The sequence below is a fragment of the Triticum urartu genome, chromosome 3, assembly GCF_003073215.2.
Source record: "Triticum urartu cultivar G1812 chromosome 3, Tu2.1, whole genome shotgun sequence".
Lineage (NCBI taxonomy): Eukaryota > Viridiplantae > Streptophyta > Magnoliopsida > Poales > Poaceae > Triticum > Triticum urartu.
The window spans coordinates 123,635,129-123,651,707 of NC_053024.1; positions in this window are offsets into that span (position 1 = coordinate 123,635,129).

Below are 16,579 nucleotides of genomic sequence, written 5' to 3' on the forward strand. Positions count from 1 at the left end.
GCGAACGGCGAAGAAATTCACTGCCCACCCACCACCCACTTAGTAGCCACTGTCGACGACTTAAACGACATGCTCGACTTCGGCTCCGAACACTTCGACGGTATGGACGACGAAGCCGGAGACGAAGAGGATCCACAGCCCTCGGGGCTCTGGACCGCCACCTCCTCATATGATATATACATGGTGGACACCCCCAAAGAAGCCAATGGAGACGAGAAAGCGGAGGATGACCCCTCCAAGAAGCAACCCAAGCGCCGACGTCAGCGGCGCCGCTCTAATTCCCACCATAGCAAGAGCAGTGATACCGGCACAGGAGATAATAACACTCCGGATAGCACCGAAGACAACAACAATCCCCTCCAGCATGGTGCAGAGCTAGAGGACGAACAAGCTAGCCCCCCAGATCAGGCAGCAGATGGAGAACTAGAGGAGGACAATTACATGCCCCTCTCCGAAGACGAGGCGAACCTCGGTGACGACGAGTTTATCGTGCCTGAGGACCCTGTCGAGCAAGAGCGCTTCAAGCGTCGGCTTATGGCCACGGCAAGTAGCCTAAAGAAGAAACACACTACTAGGAAAAGGGCTAAAGATGAAATTGACACTAATGGCGCACCAGAGAAGTGGTGCTCCACTACTATTTACTAATGGCGCACCACGTGAAGATACGCCATTAGTGTGTAAGACACTAATGGCGCACCAGGCACAAGGTGCGCCACTAGTAACAAAATGTTTTTTTTTCATTTTTTCAAACATACTAATGGCGCATCCGGGCAAAGTGCGCCATTAGTAGTTAGAACTACTAATGGCGCACCAACCGTTGAGTGCGCCACTACTGTATTCTTTTTTTTACTTTTTTTGCAAAACTACTAATGGCGCACCGTCGCATAGTGCGCCATTACTAGTTCAAACTAGTAATGGCGCATTGTGCCACGGTGCGCCATTAGTATAAAAATTATTTTTAATACTTTTTTGCAAAACTACTAATGGCGTATGTGTGGTGCACCCTCCCCCGCTCCACCGCCGCGGACGAGCACCCCCCGCACCCGCCCCCGCTCCACCGCCGCCGACGAGCACCCCCCGCACCCTCCCCCGCTCCACCGCCGCCGACGAGCACCCCCTGCACCCTCCCCCGCTCCACCGCCGCCGACGAGCCACCGCATATATGTTACTCCCAAAAGCATATAAAGTTTGTCAAATTTTGAGCTATGGATATTTAGTTATGTTTTAAACAAGTTTGAATATATTTAAACACAAATAAATATCAAACAGCATTTTAAATGTTGTTAACATGGCAACAAACTGCATATTATTTTTCTGCATGAAATTCTGAGCATCTAGCATATGTGACATGTTATATTTGGATGCATGCATAAAAAGATATGTGCAAAGAAAAAATGCATAAAAACAAAAATTGGGGAGCATGGGAATCGAACCCAGGACCTCCCAGTGTGTGTGCTGCGTGCTGACCAGTCGGGCTAGTGTGTGTGTTCTGTTTCGGATACGGTTAGGTGGAATATAACCTGAGTGCTCGAACTGTAATAAAATTTTTGTACTAATGGCGCACCTGGGGGTGGTGCGCCATTGCTGTCGTCATACTTATGGCGCACCAGGGGGAGGTGCGCCATTGCTAACCCTCCCCCCACTGCACCTGTTCCCCTATGGCCTCTCTCCCTCCCTCGCCAGATCCCCCACTCGACCTAACCTCGCCGCAGCCGCAAACGCGCCCCCGCCGCCTCCCTCTTCCCTTCGCCGCCTCGACCCCGAGCCCCGCCTCCCCCCCGAGCGCCGCCTCCCTCACCTTGGAGCCGCCCCACCCTGAGTTCCACCAGGAGAGGAGGCCCCACGTCCACCAGGAGAGGAGGCCCGCGACCTCCCCGCCGTCTATCCCTGCCTCCCCCAAGCTCGCCGTCTCCGCCCTCTGTCGTCTCCGCTCCGGCCACCACCTCATTGTGGTCAGGTAACCTCCTCCCTCTGCCTCTCTTCTCCTCTCTTCCTCCTCTACTCCCTCCCGGCCATGCCCTCTTCTTCTCTCTTTTGCTAGGTTTAGGTCAAATCCATCTCGAATTTAGGTCAAATTAGGTTCAAAAAATTGTGGGAGTAGTGCCTAGCAAACATGAATAATTAGTACTCCATGTGCATTGGAGTACTTGGTACCTGCAAGATTTGGACACACTGAAAAAATGCACTGGACACACTGAAGAAAAATTTTGTGTCCGGTAAGATCAGAGAAAATTTTGTGCTGGTGTGCTGGTAGAACGCGCAATTTTTGTTAGTTCGTTGCCATGTCATGATAGGACATTCAGTTGTTTCTGTTTTTCACAATGCTCTGAATTTGTGTGCCAAAGAGAGTTTTCTCTGAATTTGTTGTTCACAATGCTCTAATGGTTTGTCAGTGAATGGTGGTGCAATGCTGGCCTTTGTTTCAAATATTTCAGCAATTACTTGACCATAAATAAAAAAGAAGATTTGGGGATGGTAACTCCTATGTGGTTTCTATTAAATTTAAAATAGTGAGGGTGTCATTTTCATCCATTCATCTCTTTCTCTAGCTTGTCTAAAAGTTATGTTTACAATATTGCTGCATTTTCTAGAACAGCCACCACACTATAATATTTCATAAGATGATGATATAGTTAAGAATATTACTTAAGGTATGCTTCTGAATATTGTTGTCCACAATGTCTTCTCGCCAAACGCTAATCCATTTAGGATCCATGGTCATAAGCAGTCTGCTTGAGGGTGGTCTTCCACAACATATGGAATTTATCCATCTAATGTAGTCAATAGATGTTGTCAAGTGATTGTGTCATGGTTTTGGTTTTTTTTTTTAAAAAGGAAAGCCAGTTGTTCAGGCTTCAAGAAAATATTTTCTCAGAATATTACTGCTAAGCCCAAGCTTGTTAATCATGTAACTTGAGAAAATTATTGGAGTAGATCAAATTCAGCCATTATAATGTTTGATGCCTGCATCAACACTTCTCTGTACTGCATGCGGTTGTTATAGTTGAGGGTCAAAAGTAGAGGTTAGCTTTAACATGATTCGCTAGTGCTTTCATCACTTGTGTGGTGATTGTCTTGGTCCTTTTCATTTTTGTCATGGCATTCTGGAGGTGCTGATGTGTCTGAGGGCATGAACAGGTTGAGTTTAGGTTTCATTAGATTAGATGGATTATCAGAACTTGACGTGGTTTTCCACTTAGCTATCTGAATTGATAAAAAACATAGCTTTTGCTGTCTCCGAGGCAAAACTTGCTACTCCATATACAACTAATACTACTACTAGACAAGGTACTACTCCATATACTACTAATACTACTACTATATTTCATTTCAAAGTTCAAAATGCTGGTACTGAGATTTTCATTTCCAATGAGTGATGTTTTTCCTAGCAGTAGAAAAAACATAGCAACTTCTCTGATGTTATAAAGTTGTTCTTATATGGGTGAAACTTCACTTGTTTTTAGGCTAGTGTAGGGTGTTGCTTCTTTTGTATGGGCCAACTATGTCACAAATAAATTGTTCCTTCTTCTGTATTTGACAAGTAATGACTTGCAAAGATGACGATCATCTTGCTAGTTTGCTGTGTTTTGTCCCCGAGAGGCCCTTGAGTTTGCCGGAATGTCGATTAACTTCCGTTCCGGCAAATTCGGGTACTCCATATGTCCTATTTTCAACAAAGGTCATGCTGAAATTTTCCGTGAATTTTAGCATGACTTTGCTAAAAATAGGACATATGGGGTACTTGCGACTAATGTTGATTATCTTCTGCTCAAAATTTATGCTGCTATAATGTTGTCAGGGTACTAATTGGTCTCTTCTGCTGCTTATTAGAGATGGGGGGAAGCAGCCATCGCCGCTCTGCCTCACCGGAGTACGAGTTGCATGCTTTCGAGTTCTTCACTATCATGCTTTCTTCTTCAGTATCAGCCACGAGGCAGGTATATAAAATGAGAGATCTCCCCTTCACCCATCTCATTATGATAACTCTGTTGTTTGCTACATCACTCCTTGTCCCAAATTGCAGAGGCTGCCTGACGCTTTTATGAAGATGCTGGGTGAAGATCCGCCAGATAATGCGAAGCTCCGACAGGCCGGCAGCGGGGTTCGCAGGCTGTGGGACGTGGAGTTGGTGATCGAGGAGGGCCACATGTACTTGTGTCGTGGCTGGGAGAAGTTCTACAGTGCCTACGACCTACAGACCGGGTACTTTCTTCTCTTGAGGTACGAAGATGACACCACAATGCTCATCGTGAAGGTTTTCAACAAGACTATGTGTCGCATGCGCTACGCTGAAGACGAAGATGCCAGTGCGTTCTGCCTCTTCTTATTCCTCCATATTTGGATTTGTCTCACATCGATTGTTAACGGTCATTGTTGCATTTGGATAGGCAATGGGAGCAGCAGCAGCGACACTGGCTACAGCCAAAGCAGCAGCGATTATGGCTGTAGCAAAAGCAACAGCGATTCTGGCCTTAGCGAAAGCAGCAGTGATTCTAGCAGCAGCGAAGACAACAAGAAGGATGATCCGGACTGGAGTGGGGGAGAAGAGGAGCAGAGTGGGGATGAGGAGCTGCAGGATGATGATGGGCATCAGGCTGAGGATGACCTAGCGCTGGTGGTGGCTGACCAAGGGCAAGAGATGGTGGTGGCTGACCAGGTTCAAGAGATGGTGGTGGCTGACCATGGGCCAGATATGGTGGTGGCTGACCATGGGCAAGAGATGGTGGTGGCTGACCATGGGCAAGAGATGGTGGTGGCTGAGGGTGGCCTCGCGATGGTAGTGGTGCCTGACAATTACCATGCACCGGTGGTGGTGCCGGCGATCCCACAGCTGGGCGACATGACCATGCCAATTGTGGTAGAAGACTACATCCCACAGCTGCCTCCACTGCCTCCACCGCCTCGCCGCTCTTGGCGCATCAGGCTGAGGAAGGAGAAGGAGAAGAGCAATGAGAATTGAACTATGTCAGGTATGTCAGATCTCCAAAATGATATATATATATATATACTTAGTTACCTATTTATCTCTAATATGCTTAGTTTCCTATAGGTTAGCTCCAAAATTACTTATGCTTGCACAAAATAATCAAGTTTACATAATAAGCTTATAGTCTTCTTCTTATTCTTCTTCTTATCCAAAATGACATATGTTAGCTTCATTTTACCTAAGTTGGCTCTAATATGCTAACTTAGAGCTTATATGCTTAGTTTCCATAGGTTAGCTCCAAAATTACTTATGTTAGCACAAAATGATCAAGTTTACATAATAAGCTTATAGTCTTCTTCTTATTCTTCTTCTTATCCAAAATGACATAGGTTAGCTTCATTTTACCTAAGTTGGCTCTAATATGCTAACTTAGAGCTTATATGCTTAGTTTCCTATAGGTTAGCTCCAAAATTACTTATGTTAGCACAAAATGATCAAGTTTACATAATAAGCTTATAGTCTTCTTCTTATTCTTCTTCTTATCCAAAATGACATAGGTTAGCTTCATTACTTAAGTTGGCTCTAATATGCTAACTTAGAGCTTATATGCTTAGTTTCCTATAGGTTAGCTCCAAAATTACTTATGTTAGCACAAAATGATCAAGTTTACATAATAAGCTTATAGTCTTCTTCTTATTCTTCTTCTAGTCTTCTTCTTCTCTTCTTCTTTCTTCTTCTTCTTCTTCTTCTTCTAACTTCTTGTTTATCATTTTGCAGATTTGATTTAATTCACGGAAGCTTGCATGGATGGAGTGCTTCTTTTCCATTTGTGTTTTTATTTTGTATCAATGTGAAACTTTTGTGAATTGATGGATAACGGTGTTGAATGAACATTGTGAAACTTTTGTAATATGTAACTGATGGAACTATGTGTTGGCTATGTTGTATGTATATATGATGAGACTTGTGTGTTGGATATGATCTGGTGGACGCAGGTAACATCGTTATATATGGCCCCCTGTATGTAAGCTAAGCAGATCTGTGTTGTATGTTATCTCTAATATTTTTTAACCTGTGAAAATATCAGAAATGAAAAAAATCCCTAATATTCATACTAGTGGTGCACCACACAAGACACTAATGGCGCACTATTATAATCACACTAATGGCGCATCACCCAACAGTGCGCCATTAGTATGCCAAAGCACATGGTTAAATATGGCCCCTGGGAGGCATACTAATGGCGCATGGTGTTCTATACTAATGGCGCACTACTCGGTGCGCCATTAGTATACCAGATACTAATGGCGCACCGGTGGTGCACCATTAGTAAGAAATACTAGTGGCATGATACTAATGGCGCACCAACAGTGCGCCATTAGTGGGCAAAACTAGTGCGCCATTACTAGCCCTTTTCCTAGTAGTGACAGCAACAGCTTCAAGCTAATCAAGATTTACTAGCAGACAGATGGATCGAAGTCCTTGCGGCCAAGGAGCATGAACTTGAGCGCCCGTCCAAGAGTTACCCAAAACGCAGGTTGCTACCTCACCTCGAGGAGGAAGCATTGAAACCTCATTTACCAGTGTACGATGCGGCTGACCAGCCACTACGCGACTGAGCCAGGGAGGCGTTTCAGCCTAAAGTTCAGACCGCACCCCGTCGCCACTCAATCAAAAATACTAAGGCCTGGGGCAACACAAAGGACTTGTGAGGCATCTTGGATGGTAAGGCAAAAATCTCAAGGTCAATATACGGGACACGAGCACGTGCGCCCACCCGGGACGATGATCGTCACGTCGGATACACCAAGAGTAAATCCGGCCAGGCTGAATACAACAGACAAGACTCATACAAACTACATTGGGATATAGCCCGGCACAGAGGCGCCGCACAACCCCTATGCTTCACTGATGAAGTTATGAATCATGAATTCCCGGAGGGTTTCAAACCCGTAAATATCGAATCATATGATGGCACAACAGATCCCGCTGTATTGATTGAGGATTTCCTCCTTCACATCCACATGGCTCGCGGTGACGATCTACATGCCATCAAGTACCTCCCACTAAAACTCAAAGGACCAGCCCAGCATTGGCTGAATAGCTTGCCAGCAGATTCAGTTGGCAGTTGGGAGGATTTGGAAGATGCATTTCTTGACAACTTCCAGGGCACTTATGTGCGGCCACCGGATGCTGATGACCTGAGCCACATAACCCAACAGCCAGGGGAATCGGCCTGACAATTCTGGACACGGTTCCTGACTAAGAAAAATCAAATTGTAGACTGTCCGGATGTAGAAGCCCTAGCGTCATTCAAGCATAACATCCGCGATGAGTGGCTCACCCGCCACCTCGGCCAAGAGAAGCCGAAATCTATGGCAGCCCTCACAACACTCATGACCCGCTTTTGCGCGGGCGAGGACAGCTGGCTGGCCCGCAGCAACAATACATCAAGGAATCTGGATACCTCAGATACCAAAGACGTTAACGGTAGGCAGCGTCGTAATAGACCAAAGCGCCGCAATAACGGCGATAACACCGAAGATACGGCAGTGAATGCCAGATTCAGAGGCTCTAAATCCGGTCAGCGTGAAGATAGTGAACATGATATATGCAACCCACATTCCCGAGAGGGAGCGGAAGCGTGCACTAAGGGACGTCTACGCGATGGAGCCCGTCGCCCCGAAGTTCAACCCATAGTCCGCTTATCCGATCACCTTCGATCGCAGGGACCACCCCACTAGCATCCATCATGGAGGATCTGCCGCACTGGTCCTAGACCCCATCATTGACGGATTTCACCTCACTCGAGTCCTTATGGACAGCGGCAGCAGCCTGAACCTCCTTTATCAGGATACAGTATGAAAAATGGGTATCGATCCCTCAAGGATCAAACCCCGCAAAACCACCTTTAAAGGCATAATCCCAGGTGTAGAGGCTCATTGCACAGGCTCAATCACACTGGAAGTGGTCTTCAGATCACCGTATAACTTCCGAAGCGAAGAGTTAATCTTCGACATCGTCCCATTTCACAGTGGCTATCATGCACTGCTCGGACAGACATCATTTGCAAAATTCAACGCAGTGCCGCATTATGCATACCTCAAGCTCAAGATGCCAGGACCCCGCGGGGTCATAACAGTAAATGGAAACATAGAACGCTCGCTCCGTACAGAAGAGCACACTGTGGCCCTTGCAATAGAGGCACAAAGCAGCCTGTTCAGGAAGACCACTCATTCGGCGTTACAACCCCCGGACACCTTCAAGTGAGTCCGGAACAATGTGCAACAGGACCGCCTAGCACGATCAACGCTCTCCTAGCAATCCGGCCCCCGTCCCAGTCCCAGTGCAGCGACGAAATTCATGCCGCGCGTACATAACTACGCATTGAAAATACCATGGACATAGGCGGGGGCACAATCAGGACACGCCCCGCATTGTGGCTTAACCACGCCAGGGGTTGTATACCTTTGACATTCCTTTTCTCCTCCAGGGCCTAACTCTTCGGAAGCCCTTTCCGGCAGTTTGATTGCCAGACACATTCCGGAAGCATCAACCAAGGCGGCAAGAAGCTAAGATGAACACGGGAACCGCCAGGTGGTCTCTAATAATACTTGATATACCCGCTTTTCACTATTTATGCGTAGCTTGCCTTGGGATAGGACATTTTGAATTGTCCTACTTTATTCTTATTGCACTACTTGTACCAGTACGTTTCGACGTATTATTCATATAACAATGCATATTATTAATCTGTCATTGCATTATTTAAGTTTTTCTCTTTCTCTTATATGTCCATTTACGACATTCCGCATATGCATGCTCGGGTGCGGTCAGTACGCCAGGGGCTCTCGTTTACCCCGTAGTACGGCGCAAGAAGTCCGAACACTTTCGATAGTGCGGCACCCCGAACTTATAGCATTATATGCATCAGCTCCGAATCTTGTCTTTGGTCAAATGTTGGGTTGCCCGGCTCCCATGCTTTGGTACCTTACGTTCCGCTATATCGGCTAAGGTAGCGGTGGGAGAACTACTGCGATTGTGTCCCGGTTCTTCCGGACGAGCACCTCGGTAGAGAAAGCCAAAACCTGACTGTCATGATAAGGCGAGAGACTGGTCGCTGTTCGAGAGGTCTCAAGTCCTTAAAGACTTTTTCCGCTTTGGGCGAGGAGTCGGCCTTGTCCGGCTTAGGCGTGTATAGCGCCCCAAATTTGGCCCTCCGAATACCAGGGGCTTCGCCAAAATTTAAAATCATAGACTTCTATGGCTAAGTGAGAGTGATAAAGCATTATAGTCCGATTGCCTGGTTCGTTGTGCTGAACACCTCCCTTGGAGGACCCAAAATTGGGGTAAAGAGTGTTCAGGTTTATCCCGAACACCCCGGTACTAGTTACATGGGGGCACAAGCTGACGACTGGCCAACTCTTAGAAATATAAACGGCCGCACAGAAGGTAATATTTTAAATTAAGAAAGCGTCGCATGGCGCAAAAGAACTCGTTTCATATTACAGGATCACATGGGCATGTTCATTCAAAGATTATATCCTCTGCCACTAAGCGAGAACCGTTCAGGATGCTCTCATAGTAATTCTCGGGGCAGCGATGCTCCTTGCCCTGCGGCGGCCCTTCCTTCACAAGCTGCACGGCGTCCAGCTTCGCCCAGTGCACCTTCGCCCGGGCAAAAGCCCTGCGTGCACCTTCGATGCAGACGGACCGCTTGATGACCTCAAGCCGTGGGCAGGCTTCCACCAGCCGTCTCACCAGACCGAAGTAGCTGTTGGATAGGGGCTCGCCAGGCCACATCCGGACTATAAAGCCCCTCATGGCCTATTCGGCCGCCTTGTGAAGCTCGACCAACTGCTTCAGCTGGTCGCTCAAGGGCACGGGGTGTTCGATCCCAGTATACTGAGACTAGAACAACTTCTCCGTTGAGCTCCCCTCCTCAGCTCGGTAAAACTCCGCGGCATCCAGTACACTGCGGGGAAGATCTGCAAACGCTCCTGGAGAGCTCCGAACTCGGGTAAGAAAAAAGAAAGTCTCCTTCACGTGCTTGCTTTGCATAATGAATGCCTTACCCGCTGCTATCTTGTTCACCGTGTCAATCTCCTGGAGGGCCTTGTAGGTTTCGGCCTTGGTGCTCCGGACGCTTTCAAGTGCCTGCGCGAGCTCGGACTCTCGTGTTTTAGAGTCTAGTTCCAAGGACTCGTGCTTTTTGGCGAGAGCCTCGAGCTCTTGCTGCACCTCGCCCACTCGGGCCTCTTGTTTCTCCCGTTCAATGCTTTCTTTGGCCGCTTTGTCTTCGGCCTCGGACAATGCCTTCCTTAGGGTCGCCACCTCGGTCGTGGCCCCTGACAAATCCATGATGATCCTATCACTTTATACCCTAACTTCTCTTTAACTATATAGACATGGGTATTTCTTACCTTTGCTCTCTTCGAGCTGCCTCTTGGTGAGGCTGAGCTCGTCCTCGAACCGCTTCAGGTCCTGCTTCAGCGTAGAAACCTCCGCAGTACGTACGGCAGTGGCCAGCAGTGAAGCCTGCACATATACATAGACATACTCTAATTAGACTCCTGAGTCATCACTTGATCCTCTATTCAGCTTTTCTTCGCGAATGCCGAACAGAGCATCAGGGGCTACTATCTATGCGGTAATATTTTCTTATATTTTGATTGCTTACCTCAAAGCCTGTTAGGAGGCTGGCGCAAGCTTCGGTCAGTCCGCTCTTGGCGGACTGAACCTTCTCGACCACCACACTCATGATAGTGCGGTGCTCTTCTTCAATGGAAGCGCTGCAAAGTGCTTCCAGCAGGTTGTCCGGTGCCTCTGGTTGGACAGAGGACACCGACACGGATGGTTGGCCCCCCTTGACGGGGGACCGCCTGCCGGAGTCCGGAACCATCGAGGGTTCCGGCGCAGTGTCCGGCTGGGGCCCGAACTCGAAGCCCGTACGAGCCTCGCTCCCTTGGTACCCAGGGTCCGGGAAGTTGCCGCAAGGCGCCCCCAGGACCACCTCCCCTTGGCTCGGTGACTGTCTGGACAACACCTCAGCGTTGTCCGTAGGGCGAGGGGTGGAAGCGGTCGGAAGAGAACCACTGTTCGTATCCGACGAGTCCAACGAGCCGCTTGACGAAGGTACGTCGAGATGAACTCGGGACGGACTTCATAATCATGTTCGGCATGAGGAAAGGCAGTACAATAAAACATATCATGAAGTACTATGGTGTCCGGACACTTACGACTTCGCCAGGGGCTTGTCCCTGGGCAGCCACTCGTCGCCGCGCCACGGTCTGGAAGGAGGGTCCTTCCCTTCTTGGACCCTTCGGCCTCCCAGATGGGTCGGCCTTCCTTTTCTTGTCTCCCTCGGCTGGGGGGGAGAACTTTTCTCCTCCTCCTCCTTTCCGTGGGAGGAGTGTGCGTCAGAGTCATCGTCCGATGACTCCGATACAACCTTGCACCAGAGACCCTTTCAGGTCTCCGCGGCCTTCTTCTTGGTCTTTTCCGGCACCTCGTAGGGTGCCGGAGTTAGCTTCTTCGTCAGAAGAGCGTCTGCAGGATCTTCGGGCATCGGGGCCGGGCTATTAAGCTGCTCCGTCGTCTCTATCCAGAACTGTTAATGGCATGGAAGTTCAGATCCTGCACACAAACTAAACCGGGGCAAATAAATACCCTGAGAAATATAAAAAGCCTACCGGATTGGCGCGGTGCTTTGCGCTGAGTCTGTGGTCCTCGTTGAGCGGGGGAGGGATCTTGGCGCTCTTGAACAGCACCCTCCATACGTCCTCATGCATCGTGTCATAAAGCTCTCGCAGCTTTGGTGCTTGGCCGAGTCGAACTCCCACAAAACAAATGCCCGCCGTTGACACGGAAGGATCCGGCAGAAGAGCATAACCTGGACCACGTTGACGAGCTTGATTTTCTTGCTCTTCATGTCCTGGATGCAGGTCTGGATTCCGGTCAGCTCTACCGAAGAACCCCAGGACAAGCCCTTCTTTTTCCAGGAGGTGAGCCGCATGGGGATTCCGGATCGAAATTTGGGGGCCGCCACCCAGTTGGAGTATCGCGGCTCGGTGATGTAGAACCACCCCGATTGCCATCCCTTTATGGTATCCAGGTAGGTTCCCTCGAGCCAGGTGACATTAGGCATCTTGCCCACCATGGCGCCCCCGCACTCTGCTTGCTGGCCACCCACCACCTTCGGTTTCACATTTAAGGTTTTCAGCCATAGGCCGAAGTGGGGCCTGATGCGGAGGAAGGCCTCGCACATGACGATAAACGTCGAGATGTTGAGGATGAAGTTCGGGGCCAGATCATGAAAATCCATCCCGTAGTAGAACATGAGCCCGCGGACAAACGGGTGGAGAGGAAATCCCAGTCCACGGACGAAATGGGTAAGAAAAACTACCCTCTCATGGGGTTCGGGCATGGGGACGATCTGCCCCGCATTCGACAGCCAGAGCGCGATATTCACAGCTAGGTATCCGACTTCCCGTAACTTTTTGATGTTTTCCTCCATGACGGAGGAAACCATCCACTTGCCTCCTGCTCCAGACATGCTTGGAGTGGTTTGAGAAGAAGAACGTGAGCTTGGGCGCTAGAGCTCGAGTGTACGGGAATGGTTAAGCGAGAAGGAAGAAGGCGTGGGTGTAAAAAGTAAATCTTTGTCCCTTTATAAGGGCGGAGGAGGCGATGAGTCTCCCCACTTGCCTGGCAAAACTGTTTATTCCCTAGGCGCCGCAATTGATGGCACCATTGGGTTACCCACGTCCGTATTAATGAGAATCCCGTGATAAGGGGAACACGATCTCTGCTCTGACAAGACATATCAAGAAAACCACCTCGCAATATGTGTGGAGCTGGTTGAGAAAAGCGGTTCGAATAATAACCGGGCCACGAAGTGATGTCATACTATCAAAACGTGTCGGCATATTAGATTTGTGGAAGTATTATTCTCTCTACGGTGGTATGTGGAACTTATTTTGCAGGGTCGGGCACTATCCTTGCATTCAAACTCTTCCATGGTGTATTCGGAGGAGGAACCCGCCTTGCAATGTCGAGGAAAACACTACACGTTGGATTCATCGTCATTGAAGCCTGGTTCAGGGGCTACTGAGGGAGTCCTGGATTAGGGGGTCTCCGGACAGCCGGACTATATCCTTTGGTCGGACTGTTGGACTATGAAAATACAAGATTGAAGACTTCGTCCCGTGTCTGGATGGGACTCTTCTTGGCGTGGAAGGCAAGTTAGGCAATACGGATATGTATATCTCCTCCTTTGTAACCGACCTTGTGTAACCCTAGCCCCTTTCGGTGTCTATATAAACCGGAGGGTTTTAGTCTGTAGGACAACAGACAATCATACCATAAGCTAGCTTCTAGGGTTTAGCCTCTCTGATCTCGTGGTAGATCTACTCTTGTAATACTCATATCATCAAGAACAATCAAGCATGACGTAGGGTTTTACCTCTATCGAGAGGGCCCGAACCTGGGTAAACATCGTGTCCCCTGCCTCCTGTTACCATCCGCCTTAGACGCACAGTTCGGGACCCCCTACCCGAGATCCGCCGGTTTTGACACCGACATAATGCATTGTGGAGTAGCAATTAGATGGTGGGTTGCTGTAACATCCCAAATTTTCAATTTACAATGTTATACATTAGATCATCATTGCATATCATGTTTTATTGCTTTTTCGTCTCGCGATCCTCGAAAATCCTAAGCAACTCAAGGACCCTCGGAGAGAGTTGGGGATTTCCCGGTTTTCATATTTGATTCTTTTATCAAATAATGAAACGAGGATTTGATTTTAATTATTTCTCTCCGAAAAATATTTCACATTAAAAAATTAAAGAGAGGAGATAATATGACATCTCCAAAATAAATGAAATATTGGAGGAAAAATATTAGAATCATTTATTTGATTTTATTTGTTTTTATTCAGATTTTATTTGCATTAGAAAAATTGCACGTTTTCAAAATTGCATTTTAGGGAGGCAGGGGACACGATGAAAATTGCACAGTGAAAATTTGTTTTGGCATTTTTAGATTTTTATTCATTTTTCTAGGATTTTATTTCGGTCGGCAAAATTATTTTAAAAAAAGTTTCCGCGCCCGACTGGGCCTAAGGCCCAGCCGAGCCAGGCCGCCGCTTGCCGCCGCCACCGCCTCCTGTGCGCGCGCGCGCCGCCGCCGCCGCCGCCGCCACTTGGACCGGAGTCCGAGTTGGACTCCGCCTCCATCACGCCTTGCCCCCTCCTCCAAGCCGCCCCGCCCTGCCCCCTTTATATACGGGCCGCCCGAGCCCCCATCCCCACAGCCACCGCCGTCCCGCGCCAACCCCGCCGCCCGCGCTAGCCGCTGCCGCCGCTTGTGGCTACAGCCGCCGCTTGCCGCGCCCAATGCCGCCGCCGCCGCTTGCCGCTGCCGCCCTGCAAGCCGCCGCCCGGCCACCTTGCCTCGCCGAAGCCCCTCGCCGGAGGTAGCCGCCGGATCTGAGCCGCCAGTTTTTTTAGAACCATTCGGTTTTTTTAGAAAACCCTAGATTCGTTTTTTAGGATCGCCGGTTTTTCTCGGGTTTTTTAGTTAGTGGATGTTCGTCCGTACATTCGTTTTAACGAACGGTTTTCGCCCGTTAGTTACAGCTAAAGAACGCTCGTTCGTTAGTCTGTTCGTCAGTTTCTTTTATCGGATTTACTCCATGATTTTGCTGATCGCGATTTCTGATCCGATCTTAGTTTCTGTTTATATTTTCGCTCGTTTATCGGAATCAGGCGATTCAAGCGCCTGGAGTTTCATCTCGAAACCCTATTTCCGTTTAACCAACTCAAACAAGTTTTTGCTACTGTAAAATTTGACCTAGTTTCAGATTAGTAAACGAAGCTTCTTTCTTTCGCCGTTTGAGTTTCGTTGCTCCGTTTGATTTGATTCTTTTTGCGAACCGGAGTTCTTAAATTGAACTTTCTGGTCAACCACTTTTATTTGAGTTTTGCTTGTGCATCGTTGCTTGTTACTTATGTATGTTATTGTTTGCTTGCGATAGAATTCCCGGAGTGCGAAGCGTGTTACTACGAGTCTCTAGGATTCGTGGATCGTCAGCAAGGCAAGTAACACTTTGATCATACCCCTTTATCACCCAGTTTTTATGCATTAGTTCCAATCCTCAAACAATGCACGATTAGGATGTCATTAACTTGTGGGTTGGGAAGTAGTTGATGAGGTAGAACCTATTGCCCTGTTATATTCAAACCCTTGGGAGTTACTCCTATGCTTGCTTATATTACTATGCTATGCTATGCTCGTAGACTTGGTTTGGGTTTGAGTGAAATCCATGACAGATGTGAGTTTGTTAAATTAATGGTTCAACTTAAGGTGGCAACTTAATCGAACAACTGGGTGGATTGAGGCCCCTAGAGTACCCAGTGTTGCCTATATTTTTTGGAAATCCCGGAGTACCCGTGTGATCTTCCTATGGACCGCCAACCAGGCTCAAAGGGAACTGAGATGATTCATGCTAGAAACTTCCGTGTGCAGCCACAAGCTATTATGGGCTCTAGCATAGTTGAGTAAGTTACGTGAAGCTCTTGAAGAGACAGATCAGCAGGTAGTGGGATGTAGGTTTGGTATGGTCTGTCTGGAGTAGAGAGTTAATGTTTCTGAAAGACTATGTCTCCGTCATCCGTTTCTCAACCACCCTGTAGTGTGAGAAATCCAACGGAGGCGATCGAGTCTTGTGGGGAAAAGTGCGCAAACCTCTGCAGAGTGTACAATCTAATCATGGTTAGCCGTGTCCCCGGTTATGGACAATTCTTGAGTATCTAGTACTTGGGTTATCACATGTATCTCATCATGTTTAATTAATATTGTTGGGCTGTTAGTCACTTTAATTGGGATTGAGTTGGAGGAGCCTTCTCAATGTTGTTCAACCACCATGATAGTTAAATTAAAATCTATTCCTTTTTTGTAGGGAAAAATTGGCTTTCCGCAAAATTGTAACCATAGAGCTTTCCACCAGCCATATATGCATGTAGTTATAGCATTATTCTGTTCTTGCTCTACTGTGTTACTTTGCCAGCATATTCCATGTGTTGACCCGTTTTCGGGCTGCAACGTATTATGTTGCAGACTTTTCAGACAAGGAGTAATGTTCGTTAGGTCGTTGCCGTGCAGCTCAGCTATGCCGTTGGAGTTGATGGACTCACTTTATCTTCCAAGCCTTCCGCTGTTATCGTATTAGATGGCCTTAAGCCATATTATTGTATTAAGTTCTCTCTTGAGACTTTCGATGTAATAAGTGTGTGATTGCTACTCTGTTATAAATCCTTCGAGTATTGTGTGTGTCAGCATTACCGATCCAGGGATGACACTGAAGCACAGAGACTTGACCATCTGAGGTCGGGTCGCTACAAGATGGTATCAGAGCCATGCTGAGTGTAGGACACGACCACTAAGATAAACCCTATGTCACACTTCTCTTCTCATTTTCTGATTCCTCTCCATTTTCTACTCTTTAGGATGACGGAGATGAAGAACAAGTTTGCACAACCGGATGAAGACACACCTTTTGGACGCCACTTGAAGGAAGTCACTAGGTACTTGAACATTGGAATACCAAGCTTCACCGGGACGTACAACGCCACTTTACTTGAAGAGGAG